Below are 16,826 nucleotides of genomic sequence, written 5' to 3'. Positions count from 1 at the left end.
GATAATGGGCAATGGCTCTGCAATCGCATCCGCCAACTCCTTTAGCACTCTCGGATGCCGCGCATCTGTCCCCATGGACTTGTGCTTGTCCAGCTTTTCTAAACAGTCCCAAACCACTTCTTTCTTCCCAGAGGGCTGGTCACCTCCTCCCCATGCTATGCTGCCCAGTGCTGCCTTGTTTGTGAAGACAGAGGCAAAAAAAGCATTGAGTACATTAGCTTTTTCCACATCCTCTGTCATTAGGTTGCCTCCCTCATTTAGTAAGGGGCCCACACTTTCCTTGACTTTCTTCTTGTTGCAAACATACCTGAAGAAACCCTTCTTGTTACTCTTAACATCTCTTGCTAGCTGCACCTCCAGGTGTGATTTGGCCTTCCTGATTTCACTCCTTCGTGCCCGAGCAATATTTTTATACTCTTCCCTGGTCATTTGTCCAATCTTCCACTTCTTGTAAGCTTCTTTTTTGTGTTTAAGGTCAGCAAGGATTTCACTGTTAAGCCAAGCTGGTCGCCTGCCATATTTACTATTCTTTCTACACATCGAGATGGTTTGTCCCTGTAACCTCAATAAGGATTCTTTAAAATACAGCCAGCTCTCCTGGACTCCTTTCCCATTCATGTTATTCTCCCAGGGGATCTTGCCCATCAGATCCCTGAGGTTGTCAAAGTCTGCTTTTCTGAAGTCCAGGGTCTGTATTCTGCTGCTCTCCTTTCTTCCCTGTGTCAGGATCCTGAACTCGACCATCTCATGGTCACTGCCTCCCAGGTTCCCATCCACTTTTGCTTCCCCTACTAATTCTTCCCAGTTTGTGAGCAGCAGGTCAAGAAGAGCTCTGCCCCTAGTTGATTCCTCCAGCACTTGGACCAAGAAATTATCCCCTACACTTTCCAAAAACTTCCTAGATTGTCTGTGCGCCGCTGTATTGCTCTCCCAGCAGATATCGGGGTGATTGAAGTCTCCCATGAGAATCAGGGCCTGCGATCTAGTAACTTCCGTTAGTTGCTGGAAGAAAGCCTCGTCCACCTCATTCCCCTGGTCCGGTGGTCTATAGCAGACTCCCACCACGACATCACCTTTATTGCTCACGCTTCTAAACTTAATCCAGAGACACTCAGGTTTTTCTGCAGTTTCATACCGGAGCTCTGAGCAGTCATACTGCTCTCTTACATACAGTGTAACTCCCCCACCTTTTCTGCCCTGCCCGTTCTACCTGAATAGTTTATATCTATCCATGACAGTACTCCAGTCATGTGAGTTATCCCACCAAGTCTCTGTTATTCCAATCATATCATAATTTCTTGACTGTGCCAGGACTTCCAGTTCTCCCTGTTTGTTTCCCAGGCTTCTTGCATTTGTACATAGGCACTCGAGATAACTTGCTGTTTGTCCTGCTTTCTTAGTGTGAGGCAGAAAGCCCTCCCCTTTCGCATTCTCCTGCTCGTGCTTCCTCCCAGTATCCCATGCCCCCACTTACCTCAGGGCTTTGGTCTCCTTCCCTTGGTGAACCTAGTTTAAAGCCCTCATCACTAGGTTAGCCAGCCTGCTTCCGAAGATGCTCTTCTGTCTCTTCGTTGGGTGGAGCCCATCTTTTTGCCTAGCACTCCTCCTTCTTGGAACACCATCCCATGGTCCCATCGTGAATCCTAGCTCCTGGCAAGCAGCAGACTTCTCGGTTTTTCCAGTCGGGGCAGCAGATAGATGACTCAGTCCCCCTGAGAAGAGAGTCCCCGACCACCACCACCCGCCTCCTTCTCTTGGGAGCAGTGGTCGTGGAACCCCCATCCCTAGGACAGTGCATCTCATGCCTTCCAATCAGCGGAGTCTCCTTTTGTTCCCTTCCCTCAGATGTATCATCTAGTCCACTCTCCGCATTAGTACCTGTGGAGAGAACATGAAAATGGTTGCTTACCTGTATCTGCGCTGCTGGTACATGGATGCTCCCCTTTCTTCTTCTGGAGGTCACATGCTGCCAAATTTCTTCACCGTCCTCCTGTCCCCACTGCGCAGCCTGCTCTGAATCTTCAGAACATTGTGCCCATAGAAGCATATCCTGATGTCTGTTCAGGAAATCTTCAGTTTCTCTTATGCAACGCAGGGTCGATACCTGTTGCTCCAGACCTTGAACCATCTCTTCCAATATGAGGCAGTACTGGCTGCATAGCAAAAATGAATATATTGGATTGGAGAAGAATAGTCGTGAAGCGTAAAGAAAAGAAAAGCCCACAGAGAGTCTCGACAAAAAGAAAATGGAGGATTTGAGAGAAAGCAGTTAGATTAATGTGACAGTCTAAAGGAGACTGAAAATGGGGATGGCCAGCATAAGAGTTCATTAGGCAGTGTACAGAAGAGGGGCACAAACCTAGAGAACAGAAAGATATTGTCTAAACAATAAAGAGGCAAAAGAGATTGTCCTTCCCATCAGGAAGGTTTGAGAAGGCTGTTTCAGCTCCAGTGCGAGCTGCATACTGATTCCGACTCTACAGTTGTTATTAAAATCATGGTCTTTTTCAGTTATTATCTGAAAGACCCCAAAAAGTTCTTGGCAAAACAAGAGAAAATGCAATCTGCCCTGAAGAACGTACAATCTTGATTTGACACCCCACAGTGAATGAGAGTCATAAACACACAGAAAAGAGAAGAGAGAGGAAATGGGTGTCTCTCCCAAAAGATCACACAGTCACTCAGTAAGACATGCACAGATCTGTATGGTTTGATTATTTGTGCTGTTTTAATGGTTTAACCTTACCCCCCGACTTCTCGTAGGTGAGGCAGCAGAAATTAATATTTAGGTGGGCTTCGAATGAGGCCATGAAGAGGTTTGGGGCAGGTATCCTAGCCCTCAGGGGCTGCCTGCAGGAAAACATGGAGATATTTGGAATGTCAAGGCTGACATTATTGACAGGTGGGAAGTTTTCACAACACCAGTGCAACATCAACCCCTGCATGAATTATTATTTATAGTAGAGGCCCTCGAAGCGCCAGCTGCAATAATGGCCGTGGCCCCACTGTTCCAAGCACTGCACATACACATCGTGAGTGACACTTCTTGCCCTGAGGAGATCACAGTCTAAATGGAGAGGGTAGGCAAAGGGTGGGAGAAAGGATTATTATCCTCACCTCCATCTCACCAATGGGGGACTCAGGCAGAGATTAAGGGCCCAATTTTCTTTTTACACCAAGGTCACTCTACCCTGCTTTTGCATGGCAAAGGAGCCTTAGTGTAAACGAGACCCAGGCCCGATGTGATGTGTCAAAGATCACATAGGGAGTGCATGGCAGAGCTGCAAAACAAACCCAGATCCACTGAGACCCAAGCCACTAATCACAAAACCGTCTTTCCTCTTGGCTAAAAAGCAGAGTACAAAAGCTAAACCCTGGTAAGGCACTGGCAATGCTGGCAGAGAAAAGGGTAGTGCCTTCTCTAGAACATCCGCCGTTGTCATTGGCACTTCCGTCATTAAATGAATCTGCAGCCTCAGCAGCCTTTGGGAGCCCTCGCCGCTAAATAGCTGCGCTGGCAAAAGACTCTCACTTCTTTCTGGGAGTTGCTGAACAGTTGTGCCCCATCCCACTACACACAGTTCTGGCAAGAGTGAGATATGCAGTCATGGCCTTCAAGCTTGAGTAGTAAAGCAACTTCTGTCTAGAAATGAAGCAACACCCTTAAAAAGCTTGTGTACAAAGCACAGGAACTTTTCTGGTTAGCAACGCCGGTGGCTGTGAACATATCATCCTGGTGACTCTGCTTTCTGCACTGGTTCCCCAGTGAAGAGAATCCAGTTCAAGGTCTGCCCTGATATTTCAAATCATCCAGAGATTGGCCCAAGAGATCTCTTCTTTCTTTCTGACCGTGACTTCCTACAACAGTTCGATTCAGCTGGCACAATAAAACTGATAACCAATAGGGGCAGGTTCACAAGTAAAAGAGACAGTTTTCCTGTTCTTATTTCTGCTAATCCAATAAAAATAATGTATTTCAAGGAATTAAAATTTAGTTTTGGGTGCCACCTAGTGGAGCAAATACAGGGGATAAAATACTCTTGTCTATTAAACCTATGGCCCAGGGGTGGGCAAACTTTTTGGCCCGAGGGCCACATTGGGGAAAAGAAATTGTATGGCAGGCTACGAATGCTCACAAAATTGGGGTTGGGGTTATGGTGCTTGAGGGGGTGCAGGCTCTGGGGTGGGGCTGGGGATGAGGAGTTTGGGGTGTAGGAAGGTGCTCTGGGCTGGGACCGAGGGGTTCGGAGGGAGGGAGGGAGGGAGAAGGATCAGGACTGGGGCAGGGGTGTGGGAAGGGGTGCAGGTTTTGGCTGGGGGTGTGGACTCTGGGGTGGGGCTGGGGATGAGAGGTTTGGGGTGCAGGAGGGTGCTCCAGGCTGCGATCGAGTGGTTTGTAGAATGGGAGGGGGATCAGGGCTGGGGCAGAGGGTTGGGGCGTGTGGAGAGGCTCAGGGCTTCAGGCTTCGGGTGGCGCTTACCTCAAGCAGCTCCCGGAAGCAGTGGCACGTCCCTTCTCCGGCTCCTATGCGGTGGCGCGGCCAGGCGTCTCTGCATGCTGCCCCATCCGCAGGCACTCCCATTGGTGCGCTGGAGGGGGCCATTGGAGCACGTAGGAGCTGGATCAGTGCCATGCTGCGGCTTCTGAGAGCCGCATGGTGCATCCCCCAACCCAGCGCCCTGGCCAGAGCGGGGCCAAGCCACTGGTGCAGTCTCCGACCCAGCACCCCAGCTGGAGCGGGGCTGAGCCATGTGGTGCATCCTCCGACCCAGTCCTCCCGCCAAAGCGGGGCTGAGCCACATGGTGCAGCTTGTGGGCCAGCTTAAAACAGCTTGCAGGCTGTATTTTGCCCACCCCTGCTATGGACCCACATCTTCAAAGGAGCTCTTCTCCTTTTAAGGGAGGAAGGGAAGTTCAGTAAAAAAAACCTCAGCGCCCAGAAGCTCCCATTCAGAAAGCTGGTGCTGAGCACTTTTGAAAACCAGGCCAATAGAGAATTCAGCATAGTTGCTCCTACGCGCGCCAGACCTGCGTCTGTCCCATGGTCAAATGCAGTGGTTGGCTAGGGAAAACAAAACACATCTGCAATGTGACAGCATTTGAGAGTTAGAGCTCAGGGAAGCCAATGAAGTCTGGTATCTGCTTTGTGAGAAACGTATGACCCAGTGATAAATGAAATGCAGTTTCAGGGGTTAAAATGAACAAACAGAAAAGAAGAATGCGTGGTTCAGCAAAAATTAAAAGGAAATGGAGGAACGCAAGCCCAAATATGAAATATATTACATCAAAACCAGAGCAGGTGCAGCTTCAACAGCCACGCTTCACTCCCCCAAACTGTTAAATCCAGAAGAAACTGCATCCCTTCCCTTCCACATGTTAAAACTGGTGTATTCCAGTACAATTGTGTAGCTCAAAAGATAGGTTTACAGGCAGACAATGCCCTAGAAATATTTTAAAATAGAGTAAGAAACAGCAGCGAGAGGTGATGTATAAGTCACATCAATAGTGACCATTCCAGCAAGAGGCAAAGAAAAGCATCTTTTCAGTATAGTGAAGATTTCTCCAGAATTGTTAAGATGACTGTTCTCAATATGCTCATAGATAACTGCAGCAGTAGTAGCAGCAAAAGTTGGAGTGAAACCTGGTTGAAGTCGTTTATCTGTTTGTCTCTTATTTTCTAAGGAATCTACATAAATTTTTACATGACACTAAAGCTTCCTCACATTTATTAAACACAAACCTGTATTTCAAAATAAAGTTGTATAGAAAAATGAGTGCCTTCAAGGTTACTCGATGGCCCAGAGGGTTGGGTAATGAGTTATGGAGCGCTTCACCTTCAAGCATCTGATTGAAAGTGACTGGAAAATGTACCATGCAATGCTGTTTGGTAGCTTATCTGAAATGAGTTAGGGGTCTCATTCTTGTGCAAGTGGAAGAGCGTTTACACAAAAACCACCATCATAACTGGTCCCTTTGTTGGCATTATCAGCAGAGGCCAAGGCCTGAATAGCAATGGAAAATGAACTACCTTGCGAACTCTCCAGGGCTTTTTGGGGAAGCCTCTCATTGTCTCTGTCCAGGCAGTGCCTTGTCTGTGGTTAGAGGACTTCAGTTTCCTGGGCTCTCAATCAGCACAAACACTAAGGGTATGTCTACACTACGGAATAAGGTCGAATTTATAGAAGTCGGTTTTTTAGAAATCAGTTTTATATATTCAAGTGTGTGTGTCCCCACAGAAAATGCTCTAAGTGCATTAAGTGCATTAACTCGGCGGAGCGCTTCCACAGTACAGAGGCTAGAGTCGACTTCCGGAGCATTGCACTGTGGGTAGCTATCCCACAGTTCCCGCAGTCTCTGCTGCCCATTGGAATTCTGGGTTGAGATCCCAATGCCTGATGGGGCTAAAACATTGTCGCGGGTGGTTCTGGGTACATATCGTCAGGCCCCCCTTCCCTCCCTCCCTCCGTGAAAGCAAGGGCAGACAATCGTTTCGCGCCTTTTTCCTGAGTTACCTGTGCAGACGCCATACCACGGCAAGCATGGAGCCCGCTCAGGTAACCGTCACCGTATGTCTCCTGGGTGCTGGCAGACGCGGTACAGCATTGCTACACAGTAGCAGCAACCCATTGCCTTCTGGCAGCAGACGGTGCGCGATACGACTGGTAGCCGTCATCGTCGTGTCCGAGGTGCTCCTGGCCACGTCGGCTGGGAGCGCCTGGGCAGACATGGGCGCAGGGACTAAATTTGGAGTGACTTGACCAGGTCATTCTCTTTAGTCCTGCAGTCAGTCCTATTGAACCGTCTTATGGTGAGCAGGCAGGTGATACGGATTGCTAGCAGTCGTACTGTACCATCTTCTGCAGGGCAGGCAAGAGATGAGGATGGCTAGCAGTCGTATTGTACCATCTTCTGCCGAGCAGCTATGAGATGTGGACGGCACGCAGTCCTTCTGAACCGTCTGCTGCCAGCCAAAAATGTAAAAGATAGATGGAGTGGATCAAAACAAGAAATAGACCAGATTTGTTTTGTACTCATTTGCTTCCCCCCCCTCCCCTGTCTAGAGGACTCATTCCTCTAGGTCACACTGTAGTCACTCACAGAGAAGGTGCAGCAAGGTAAATCTAGCCATTTTATCAATCTGAGGCCAGACTAACCTCCTTGTTCCAATAAGAACAATAACTTAGGTGCACCATTTCTTATTGGAACCCTCCGTGAAGTCCTGCCTGAAATACTCCTTGATGTAAAGCCACCCCCTTTGTTGATTTTAGCTCCCTGAAGCCAACCCTGTAAGCCATGTCATCTGTCGCCCCTCCCTCCGTCAGAGCAACGGCAGACAATCGTTCCGCGCCTTTTTTCTGTGTGGACGCCATACCAAGGCAAGCATGGAGGCCGCTCAGTTCACTTTGGCAATTAGGAACACATTCAACACCACACGCATTATCCAGCAGTATATGCAGCACCAGAATCTGGCAAAGCGATACCGGGCGAGGAGGCAACGTCAGCGCGGTCATGTGAGTGATCAGGACATGGACACAGATTTCTCTGAAAGCATGGGCCCTGCCAATGCATGCATCATGGTGCTAATGGGGCAGGTTCATGCTGTGGAATGCCGATTCTGGGCTCGGGAAACAAGCACAGACTGGTGGGACCGCATAGTGTTGCAGGTCTGGGACGATTCCCAGTGGCTGCGAAACTTTCGCATGCGTAAGGGCACTTTCATGGAACTTTGTGACTTGCTTTCCCCTGCCCTGAAGCGCATGAATACCAAGATGAGAGCAGCCCTCACAATTGAGAAGCGAGTGGCGATAGCCCTGTGGAAGCTTGCAACGCCAGACAGCTACCGGTCAGTTGGGAATCAATTTGGAGTGGGCAAATCTACTGTTGGGGCTGCTGTGATGCAAGTAGCCCACGCAATCAAAGATCTGCTGATATCAAGGGTAGTGACCCTGGGAAATGTGCAGGTCATAGTGGATGGCTTTGCTGCAATGGGATTCCCTAACTGTGGTGGGGCCATAGACGGAACCCATATCCCTATCTTGGCACCGGAGCACCAAGCCGGCGAGTACATAAACCGCAAGGGATACTTTTCAATAGTGCTGCAAGCTCTGGTGGATCACAAGGGACGTTTCACCAACATCAACGTGGGATGCCGGGAAAGGTACATGACGCTCGCATCTTCAGGAGCTCTGGTCTGTTTCAAAAGCTGCAGGAAGGGACTTTATTCCCAGACCAGAAAATAACTGTTGGGGATGTTGAATTGCCTATATGTATCCTTGGGGACCCAGCCTACCCCTTAATGCCATGGCTCATGAAGCCGTACACAGGCAGCCTGGACAGTAGTCGGGAGCTGTTCAGCTACAGGCTGAGCAAGTGCAGAATGGTGATAGAATGTGCATTTGGACGTTTAAAGGCGCACTGGCGCAGTTTACTGACTTGTTTAGACCTCAGCGAAACCAATATTCCCATTGTTATTACTGCTTGCTGTGTGCTCCACAATATCTGTGAGAGTAAGGGGGAGACGTTTATGGCGGGGTGGGAGGTTGAGGCAAATCGCCTGGCTGCTGGTTACGCGCAGCCAGACACCAGGGCAGTTAGAAGAGCACAGGAGGGCGCGGTACGCATCAGAGAAGCTTTGAAAACCAGTTTCATGACTGGCCAGGCTACGGTGTGAAAGTTCTGTTTGTTTCTCCTTGATGAAACCCCCTGCCCCTTGGTTCACTCTACTTCCCTGTAAGCTAACCACCCGCCCCTCCTTCCTTCGATCACCGCTTGCAGAGGCAATAAAGTCATTGTTGCTTCACATTCATGCATTCTTTATTCATTCATCACACAAATAGGGGGATGACTACCAAGGTAGCCCAGGAGGGGTGGTGGAGGAGGGAAGGAAAATGCCACACAGCACTTTAAAAGTTTACAACTTTAAAATTTATTGAATGCCAGCCTTCTTTTTTTTGGGCAATCCTCTGTGGCGGTGTGGCTGGTTGGCCGGTGGCCCCCCCCCACTGCGTTCTTGGGCGTCTGGGTGAGGAGGCTATGGAACTTGGGGAGGAGGGTGGTTGGTTGCACAGGGGCTGTAGTGGCAGTCTGTGCTCCAGCTGCCTTTGCTGCAGCTCAACCATACACTGGAGCATACTGGTTTGGTCCTCCAGCAGCCTCAGCATTGAATCCTGCCTCCTGTCATCATGCTGCCGAAACATTTGAGCTTCAACCCTGTCTTCAGCCCGCCACTTACTCTCTTCAGCCCGCCACCTCTCCTTCCGGTCATTTTGTGCTTTTCTGCACTCTGACATTATTTGCCTCCACGCATTCGTCTGTGCTCTGTCAGTGTGGGAGGACAGCATGAGCTCGGAGAACATTTCATCTCGAGTGTGTTTTTTTTTCTTTCTAATCTTCACTAGCCTCTGGGAAGGAGAAGATCCTGTGATCCTTGAAACACATGCAGCTGGTGGAGAAAAAAAAAGGGACAGCGATATTTAAAAAGACACATTTTATAAAACAGTGGCTACACTCTTTCAGGGTAAACCTTGCTGTTAACATTACATACATAGCACATGTGCTTTCGTTACAAGGTCGCATTTTGCCTCCCCCCACCGCGTGGCTACCCCCTCAACCTTCCCCCCTCCCCGTGGCTAACAGCGGAGAACATTTCTGTTTAGCCACAGGCAAACAGCCCAGTGGGAATGGGCTCCTCTGAGTGTCCCCTGAAGAAAAGCACTCTATTTCAACCAGGTGACCATGAATTATATCTCACTCTCTTGAGGATAACACAGAGAGATAAAGAACGGATGTTGTTTGAACGCCAGCAAACATACACTGCAATGCTTTGTTGTACAGTGATTCCCGAGTACGTGTTACTGGCCTGGAGTGATAAAGTGTCCTACCATGAAGGACGCAATAAGGCTGCCCTCCCCAGAAACCTTTTGCAAAGGCTTTGGGAGTACATCCAGGAGAGCCGCGAATGCCAGGGGAAAGTAATCCTTTCACATGCTTGCTTTTAAACCATGTATAGTATTTTAAAAGGTACACTCACTGGAGGTCCCTTCTCCGCCTGCTGGGTCCAGGAGGCAGCCTTGGGTGGGTTCAGGGGGACTGGCTCCAGGTCCAAGGTGAGAAACAGTTCCTGGCTGTCGGGAAAACCGGTTTCTCCGCTTGCTTGCTGTGAGCTATCTACAACCTCATCATCATCATCATCTTCTTCGTCCCCAAAACCTGCTTCTGTGTTGCCTCCATCTCCATTGAAGGAGTCAAATAACACGGCTGGGGTAGTGGTGGCTGAACCCCCTAAAATGGCATGCAGCTCATCATAGAAGCGGCATGTTTGGGGCTCTGACCCGGAGCGGCCGTTCACCTCTCTGGTTTTCTGGTAGGCTTGCCTCAGCTCGTTAAATTTCACGCGGCACTGCTTCGGGTCCCTGTTATGGCCTCTGGCCTTCATGCCCTGGGAGATTTTGACAAAGGCTTTGGCATTTCAAAAACTGGAACGGAGTTCTGATAGCACGGATTCCTCTCCCCAAACAGCGATCAGATCCCGTACCTCCCGTTCAGTCCATGCTGGAGCTCTTTTGCGATTCTGGGACTCCATCATGGTCACCTCTGCAGATGAGCTCTGCATGGTCACCTGCAGCTTGCCACGCTGGCCAAACAGGAAATGAGATTCAAAAGTTCGCTGTTCTTTTCCTGTCTACCTGGCTAGTGCATCTGAGTTGAGAGTGCTGTCCAGAGCGGTCACAATGGAGCACTCTGGGATAGCTCCTGGAGGCCAATACCATCGAATTGTGTCCACAGTACCCCAAATTCGACCCGGCAAGGCCGATTTAAGCGCTAATCCACTTGTCAGGGGTGGAGTAAGGAAATCGATTTTAAGAGCCCTTTAAGTCGAAATAAAGGGCTTCATCGTGTGGACGGGTGCAGGTTTACATCGATTTAACGCTGCTAAATTCGACCTAAACTCCTAGTGTAGACCAGGGCTAAAATGCTGTTTTAAAGGACTTGAGCATTTTCCACTGGTGCCCTTTCAGCCCTGCTGAAAGCTGGACTCATGTGTGACACTGACAGTAGTGTCATCTAGCAGACCAGTTTCCCTCATTTCACAATATGAAAAGTTTGACTGCCGTTTGGCAAGGAAAGTGAACTTTTATGGACTCAGCACCATTACCTATAGGCTTATATGAAGCTGCTGTATAGTGTGTGTGACGACAGACAGTGCTGGAATTTTGCCGAGTTCAAGGAGCTTTCATGTTGGGAGGGGAAGCTAAATTAAATTGGAGCCTTCTCAGTTTCTGACAGGTGGATCCCAAAAGCTATAGACAAGTTAAATTCTTGATTCAACCCACACTTATTTGAACAACTAACCTTTCATCACATCTTCACTCTCTGTGTTGTATCACCATTAACCTCACCATAAATCTCTTACGAACAAAGCTCTGACGGCATAACCATAAACATGTAGCCTTCTGAGGGCAGAATTATTATTCTCAAACACTGTCACCTTGTGGTACGTTGGAGCTACAACATAATCCTTTAGTACAGCGGCGGAATTAGCTTTGGGATCTATGACCAGCCATACAGGGCAAAATTCTGCAGTTGCTTTCACCTGTGCAATGCCCATGATAGGTAATGAAGGGTAGAACTCAGCCCATAGATTCCACTGCAAAAATAGAACCTCAGCTGGAGTTAATTCCCTTGTCTCTTGTCCCTTGTCTCTGAAATCACCTACCTTACCTATATATAAGACACTTCAGAGAATTTATGCCATATCATTCACATCATTTAAAACGAAGCTTAAACAAGATGTTCTGGGATAACATCAGTCTGGCCCTAAAGGAACCATTATTCATGTGACGTGGGATGGTCCAATCACAGAGCTGCCACGTTTTGTGCTGTTCCACGTGTGGCATTACCAAACAGTAGGGAAAAGCCACTGGGGACCCCTTCAGGGTCCCCTGAAAGGTGTCAGTCGGAGTGAGAAGGCAGGGTCCTATTCCCTGAACAGGGCCGGATTAACCTTTTCTGGGCCCAGCTCCAAACATATTCATGGGCATGGCGCTGTTTACAAACTGGCAGTCGCCAGACGCACACTGGCCTGCCCGGCCCTGTGTTGCCAGTGTGCTCCTTCCCCTTGAGGGTGGGCCCATGCCGCGCCACACAGCCCCCATGCCCAACACCCCCTGACTCCCTATACCAGTGCCACCCCAGACCCACTATGCCCAGCACTCCTGTGACAGCCCCCCACCACAAATGCACAGCGCCCTGCACACCACCATCCCTGCCCAGTGCCCCTGGAGCCACAGCCCCACCACAAGTGCCCATCACCCCACCCAGACCCCCCACTGCCCAGCACCCCAACTCACACAGACCTCCCCCATCGGCCAGCTCCTCCCCACCAGACCCCACACTGCCTAGCACCCCAAAACACAAAAACGTCCCTCACTGCCCAGCACACACACACACACCCAGAAGCCCCAGACACCCGCTCCCCCACGCCCTGTCCCCACCTCCACCCCGCTGCACTCACCAGCCCTGCTGAGCCAGTGCAGAGCAAGGACCCAGCACAGTGCTAGGGGGCAGGACAGCTGAAGCTTGGGAGCAGAGAGTGGCCTCGTCTCCCAGCCAGCTCTGCCTGCCTGGTGCTGGTGGTGCCCAGGGCGGAGGAGCAGTTTCCTTGCAAGGGCTGTGGGGGCAGCGCACCGACTTCCCCAGCCCCCTGCTTCTGCAAAGCGGCAGGGACAGGCGGGCCCCGCGCCCGGGGTGCCTGAAGTGTACGGTCATTGGCTTGGAGCAGCAGCGGCTGAGGGCTCTTCTCCGCCCCCATCTGGCCAGGCCACCAGTCGAGAGGAGCGAGCAGTGGGTGGGAGAGGGGCCAGGAAGCGGAGAGGAGCCAGAGGCTCGGGGCACAGCGCAAGTGGAGTGGGCCGGGCCGGGCCCCCTTTTGAGTATGGGCCTGGCCCCATGGCACCACTGGCACCATTGTTAACCCAGTATCTACTGTCCCTGAATGCCCCAGATGCAAGGAGGGCTTGGAGGAGCCTGGAGCACAAGGGGTGCTGGGGAACTCAGGGGAATCGGAAGCCATGAGAGAGCTGGGCAGTGGAGGGAGTCAGGGGCCGACAGCAGTGGTGGCTGGTGTGGGAAGGAGCCTGGTGGAGGGACTGGTGGTGTGGAGAGGGCTTGGTGGGCAGAGGGGGAATACAGCCTGGGGAGGGGGCTGTTGTGGGGCAGTAGGAGCCAGGAGCCTGGGGAGTGATTTGGGGCAGGCTTCCTCACTCTGCCTCACACCTCATTAACCTCCCCAGCTCTACCCCTACTGTGCTCCACCCTAGCACCTGCCCCCTTGTGTCCTCCTCTGCCCTGTCCCCTCCAGCCCCCCCACTTCTCCCCTCACCTCCCATCCACCAACCCCTCCACTGGCTGGCCTCTGGCCTAGCTTCCGTGAGCCGGGCATCACTGCACCCCTCAGTGTCCTGAGGGAGCAAGTGCAGTTGCCGCCCTACAATTCGTCTGGCAGATGGTAGCTTGGATGCAGGCAAGCACATGTTAGGGCGACACTTGGCCACGCTACTGCATGGCTGAGTGAGAATCTGCCAACCAAATTATTAATAATCCAGTTATTAAATTCCAGCTAATGATTAAGTTTTCAAACGACCAGACTCTAAACAAACAAAAGCATCCTCCCCAGGTTTAACACTCTTTTCTATCAAAGGAACCACCGGGCAGCTGATTTTTATACAACTGTCTAATGGCAGTCTTGAGACTTTACACCCCATAACTGGAAATATTTTGCTTGTCAGAAAGTTACTGATGTGCTCCTTGATTGTGTTGTATGTGTGAACAGTTGTGATTCAAACAAACGGTGAATTGATATTCCTTTTCAAGGCTTCAGATTAGAAGGTGCAGGGCACCCACAATCCCTGTTGATTCCCACCTCTTGACATCAGTGGGAACTGAGAGTACCCAGAACCCTGCAGGATTAGGCCCTGAAATAGGTTCTTTGGAGAGAGTCTAGCGGAGGGCAACAAAAATGATTAGGGGGCTGGGGCACATGATTTACAAGGAGAGGCTGAGGGAACTGGGCTTATTTAGTCTGCAGAAGAGAAGAGTGAGGGGGGATTTGATAGCTGCCTTCAGCTACCTGAAGGGAGGTTCCAAAGAGGATGGAGCTCAGCTGTTCTCAGTGGTGGTAGATGACAGAACAAGGAGTAATGGTCTCAAGTTGCAGTGGGAGAGGTCTAGGTTGGATATTAGGAAACACTATTTCACCAGGAGGGTGGTGAAGCACTGGAATGAGTTACCTAGGGAGGTGGTGGACATCCTTAGAGGTTTTTACAAAGCTTGACAAAGCCTTGGCTGGGATGATTTAGTTGGTATTGGTCCTGCTTTGAGCAGGGGATTGGACTAGATGACCTCCTGAGGTCTCTTCCAACCCTAATCTTCTATGATTCTATGATTCTTTGGGCCAGATCCAGAGCTCACTTACACTCAGACAAAACAGGAGTAGCTCCAGATTTCAGCTGAGTTACTAATTTTTTCACTAGTTTTACTAAGATCTGAATCTGCTTCTCTGAGTCCTTATCACTCATACGATGTATCAGTTCCCAACACTAATTCAAGGCAAAAGATGGCTCTTTAACACAACACACATTAGTAAACAAATGTAGCTGTCAATGTTTCATTGTAAATGTGGTCTTACTTTAATCAGGACCAGCACAACAAATATTTGCTGTTTAGGTTTCTGCTGCCGGACAATGTAGTAGAGGGGATCTTCTTAAAGGGATAAGCTTCCCCACATCCCATAGCTGGGTTCAGAGCTGGAAGTGGGGCAGCTGTGCCATACCTGCATCAACTCCTGGCCTGAGCTGCCCTCCTAATGGTATGAAGGGTGCCCTGAAAAGTACAGACCCCTCCAAGCTGTCCTAGCTACTGAGGTGCATGGAGTAGCTGGACTGAAGCCAGCTCTAAAAATGTAGGGCCAGATTTTTAAAGGTATTTAGGTGCTCAAAGATGCAAATAGGCACCTAGTGGGATTTTCAAATGCCTCTAGGTGCCTATCTGGTATAGACTGAAAACTTCTATCTATCTGGTGGTCGGTCACAGCCTGCCTATCCTCATCTGTCTCCAGCTGTGAGGAATGCCAATGTGATCGATTGCTACCAGTGGTTATGAACTGCCAGGCCTCCTCTCTTTGATTTCCTGTCTCTCTGACTCCTTCATAGCCAGCTCCTTTCTTTCCTGAAGCTGGGGAACTGACGTTTCCTGAACCTTGCTGTCTTTGAACTCCTCAGAAGCATCTCTACATGCCCCACCCATCCAAGACTCTTTTCCTCCAGCACAGCCATCACTACTTGTGTCCCTTCTGGCTTCCAGCAGGAAAGAACCCATGACACATCCATTGTAGATCATCACCACTGTTCCATCACTGGCAATTTTGAAATCACAGTTGCAGAAAATTGTTAAGGAAAGCAAAGGGCCACAAGCAAAAATCTATGGCTGGCAGAATTAAGGACAATAGGAAAGAGTTTTAAAAGTATATTGGGAACAAAAAATATCCTGACAATGGTACTGCTCCAGTACTAGATGGAAATGGTAGAATTATCAATAATAATGCAGAAAAGGCAGAAGTAATCAATACATATTTCTGTTCTATATTTGGGGGTAAAAGAGATGATATAGTCATCCCACAGGATGATGATGATGATGAAATACCTTCCATTCCAACTGTAACTCGGGAAGATGTTAAAAAGCACCTACAAGAGTTAGACATTTTTAAATCAGCAGGTCCAGATAACTTGCATCCAAGAGTTTTAAAAGAACTGCCTGAGAAGCTTGCTGGACCATTAATGTGGGTGTAAGCAAACAATATGTATTTTAATATGCCTAAATCTAGGAATTAAGAATGAAGTCCATACTTACACAATAGAGCACTCTGTCCTGGGAAGCAGTGACTGCAAAAAAGATTTGAGGATCATGGTGGATAATCAGCTGAACATGAGCTCCCAGTGTGACACTGAAGCTAAACAGCTAATGTGAGCTTGGGATGCATAAACAGGAGAAGCTAAAGTAGGAGTAGAGAGGTTATTTTACCTCTATGTTTGGCACCAGTGTGACTGCTGCTGGAATACTGTGTTCAGATCTGGTGCCCACAATTGAAGATAAATTGATAAAGATTCACAAAAGAGCCAGGAGAATGATTAAAGGATTAGAAAACATGCCTTATAGTGAGTGAGACTCAAAGTGCTCAAGCTATTTAACATAACAAAGAGAAGCTGAATGGGTGATTTGATTACAATCTGTAAGTACTTACATGGGGAACAAATATTTAATAATGGGCTCTTCAAACTAGCAGAGAAAAGGTATAACAGGATCCAGTGGCTGGAAGCTGAAGCTAGACAAATTCAGATTGGAAATATGGTGTAAAATTTTAATGGTAAGAGTAATTAATCATTGCAACAATTTCTGAAGGGTTGTGGGGGATTCTGAAGGGTCGTGGGGGATTCTCCATCAATGACAATTTTAAAATAAAGATTGGATATTTTTCTAAAACATCTACTCTGCGAATTATTCTGGCGAAGCTCTGTGGCCTGTGTGTTACAGGAGGTCAGACTAGATGATCACAATGGTCCCTTCTGACCTTGTAATCTATGAATCTGCATCTTTAGGTGATTAAATCTGGTCCTTATTGTGCCCTGGGTTGCTGCTTATGTGGCCCATGCCTAATGCTGTCCAGACTTTAATACAAATATTTAAACACATACAAGAAAACCATATATTAGTGGAACATTAATGTTCATGTGTAAAACCTCCAACAGTCAGGCAACTTAGAGTTAAAGAT

The sequence above is a fragment of the Lepidochelys kempii genome, chromosome 6 (assembly GCF_965140285.1).
Source record: "Lepidochelys kempii isolate rLepKem1 chromosome 6, rLepKem1.hap1, whole genome shotgun sequence".
In the NCBI taxonomy this organism is placed as follows: Eukaryota; Metazoa; Chordata; order Testudines; family Cheloniidae; genus Lepidochelys; species Lepidochelys kempii.
The sequence above is the reverse complement of the archived record's forward strand: the minus strand, read 5'-3'. Positions refer to the sequence as shown.